The following is a 3,687-nucleotide window of genomic DNA, read 5'->3' as shown; positions in this document are numbered from 1 at the left end:
TCAGGTGACATTAAGAGGGAAGTGACATCATGAGGTGACATTAAGCAGGAAGTGACATCATCAGGCGACATTAAGAAGGAAGTGACATCCGGCGACATTTAGACTGAAGTGACATCATCAGGTGACATTGAGAGGGGAAGTGACATCAATAGGCAACAATAAGAGGGAAGTGACATCATCAGGCGACATTAAGAGGGAAGTGACATCGTCAGGCGATATTAAGAGGGAAGTGACATCATCAGGCGATATTAACAGGGAAGTGACATCATTAGGCGACATTAAGAGGTAAGTGACATCATCAGGCGACATTAAGAGGGAAGTGACATCATCAGTCAACATTAAGAGGGAAGTGACATCATTAGGCGACATTAAGAGGGAAGTGACATCATCAGGCGATATTAACATGTAAGTGACATCATCAGGCGATATTAACACATAAGTGACTACGAGATTACGAGTTAAATGTTCTTGCTGTGGTTTTCACACCTGACGATGATTGCTTGTGTTGCGGTCGAAACGTCGTAAGAATTTTATTGTTTTATATATTTTTTTTATTATTTTATTGTTTCCCTTCTACGTGGTGACTTTACCGAAAGAACAAAGAATATGAATCGCCGCAGTCACGAAAGATTTAAATAATTAAATAAAATTGCAAGAGATTGATTATTCGTGCAAAAGAGCGTCGCGTAACCGATCACTCAGGAGTGGGACCTGCGCCTTTAGTGGCACCCCGACGTGAAACGAGCACACGGCACCAACTGTCCCCACTTCCTGAAATGGAACGGGGTTTTACAATCGATGCACGTGCAACTAGTCTCAATGATTGTTGCGCACAGGAGTGCTTCAGGAGAGCATCAGCGAGGTTTTACTGTTCCTCCTCCACTGGAGGGGCGCAGGCTACAGCACAGCGGTTTACCACCAGGCACTCCGTAGTTTGGGTTGTGTGGACACAACATCGCAGGGCTGTGAGACTTCTTGAAGGAGGAGATGTGGCACATCAGCCTGTTGATGTTTTGATTTAAAGCTTTCCTTACTGCAGTAATTCATATTCTTAGCTCTTTCGGTAAAGTCACGTTGAAGGGAAACAATAAAATATATTTTGATCTAAAGCTTTCGTGACTGCAGTAATTCATATTCTTAGTTTTTTCGGTAAAGTCACGTTGAAGAGAAACAACAAAATAACAAAATATATATAAAACAATAAAAAATTCTCACGACGTTTCGACCATAACTCAAACGGTCATCATCAGGTGTGTTGGTTTGCATAAATTTATTTTTAAACGGCACATTTATTTATAAGTTATGATGACCGTTTGAGTTATGGTCGAAACGTCGTGAGATTTTTTTAATGTTTTATATATATTTTGTTGTTTCTCTTCAACGTGACTTTACCGAAAAAACTAAGAATAATAAAATATATATTGTGTTATATATATATTTTATTGTTTTATTGTTTCCCTTCAACGTGACTTTACCGAAAGAGCTAAGAATATGAATTACTGCAGTCACGAAAGCTTTAAATCAAGAGTCCATCTATGTTCTGAAAAGAGGAGGGGGGAGACGAAAAATTAATTTATGCTGTCTGAAAGCCACCGTAAGCGTGAACAATCAATTAAGACCTGAAATGGTTTATCAAATCCTTCCAATGATTGCTAAGCCAGAGTCCATTTTCTCGGTTGAAAGTGTCTCTGTGTTTGTATATGTGGATAGCCTCATGAACAAATCTCTCATGGTAGCCAGATGGATTGCAAAGAACCTCTGTCTTGGAGAAGTCAATGTCATGTGAGCCTACTGAATTATAACAGTGATCTGCCATGGCCGAGGTGTTGGTCCTACCGTGTTTAAGGTCTGCTTTGTGTTCACGAATGCGGTCCGAGACATGGCGTTTGGTTTCTCCAATGTAACTACTACCACAGAGGCAACTTAGTTTGTAGACACCAGGGTACTGTATGTCGTGATAGCGAACTAATGCGTATAATGCTCCACATTTATAATGAACTTAGGTGGGTGACCACTATTGATTCCCATGTCACAGGGCTATACCTAATACATGAAAACTTGAAATGAAACTTGAATAACAGACTGTTGAGGCAATTGCTGTTGGCGAGTAACAGCGTCTATGAAGGCTGGCACAGCACACGAGCAGTGGGTGGCCAACAGCAGGCCGGGCCACCAGAGACCCACAGAGACCCACAGGGAAACATAGAGACTGACAGAGACACACAGAGACCCACAGAGACTCAGAGAGACCAACAGAGACACACAGAGACCCAGAGACACCCACAGAGACACACTGAGATACAGAGAGACCAACAGACACAGAGACTCATAGAGACCCACAGGGACACACAGAGACCCGTACAGACCCGTAGAGACTCATAGAGACCCATATAGACCCAGAGTGACTGAGACTCGTAGACACCCATAGAGGCTCAGGGACTCACAGAGACCCATAGAGACACCATCACCACCACCATCACAACCATGATCATCACCACCATCACAACCACCATCACGATCACACTGCACCAGGTACTCATTTAAAGCCATGCCGACCCATGGAAAGCGGTTTAAATATTCGGCACCATTATTGGTCGTGAGTGGGGAGGAATTGAACTCTGTTCACTGGGTTCGCAACACAGCGTTGCAAGCCACCACACTGCCGCTCCCCATTAGGACGACGCACACGGCATTGACAACCTTGATGCTTCCGGTTGCTTGCGATGAAGTGACCGGTTGGCTCAGCCTGTCAAGAGCACCGAGCTGTACCGCTGAGACCATGGGTTTGAAATTCAGGCAACTTGCTTGTGATTTTAAACCAGGTTTCTCAAGCGTATTGCATTTGGCTAAATTCCAGCTGAGAATGAAAATATCAGTTTCACTCTCGTACGTGAAACATTTTTCTCGGTGGCAGGGCGTGTGGGGAGGTGCTGCTCATGACTGTTTGGGGGGGGGGGTGGTGGTGACACGTGGCCCCCCAATGATCCGATCAAAATCCCTCATTTCGATCGGATCATTGGGGTTTACAGTGAGGGAAAAAAAGTATTTGATCCCCTGCTGATTTTGTACGTTTGCCCACTGACAAAGAAATATAATTTTAAGAAATATAATTTTAAGAAATATAATTTTAATGGTAGGTTTATTTGAACAGTGAGAGATAGAATAACAACAACAAAATCCAGAAAAATGCATGTCAAAAATGCTATAAATTGATTTGCATTTTAATGAGGGAAATAAGTATTTGACTCCCTCTCAATCAGAAAGATTTCTGGCTCCCAGGTGTCTTTTATACAGGTAACGAGCTGAGATTAGGAGCACTCCCTCTAAGAGTGTGCTCCTAATCTCAGCTCGTTACCTGTATAAAAGACACCTGTCCACAGAAGCAATCAATCAATCAATCAGATCCCAAACTCTTCACCAGTCAACGCCCTACCTGGTTGATTGACGTTGAGAGACCACGCCCACACACGTGATCGTCTAACGTGGTCGATTCCCACGTCTACACAGTAGGAATCGATCAATGAAGGTTCATTTTAGACCACTGTTGATTCCCATGTTATCCCAATGCAAATCGATTTTATTAGCCTAAGCCACAAATAAATCGGTTCCCATGTTGTCCCAATTGAAATCGACTCATACATCCGTAATTCTATTATAATCGATTCCTAATGTTATCCCATTAGGAAT

Source organism: Petromyzon marinus, unplaced genomic scaffold (assembly GCF_048934315.1).
Source record: "Petromyzon marinus isolate PM22_M1 ecotype Great Lakes invasive population unplaced genomic scaffold, UKy_Petmar_22M1.pri1.0 PM_G_Scaffold_56, whole genome shotgun sequence".
NCBI classification, from domain to species: domain Eukaryota; kingdom Metazoa; phylum Chordata; class Hyperoartia; order Petromyzontiformes; family Petromyzontidae; genus Petromyzon; species Petromyzon marinus.
The sequence above is the reverse complement of the archived record's forward strand: the minus strand, read 5'-3'. Positions refer to the sequence as shown.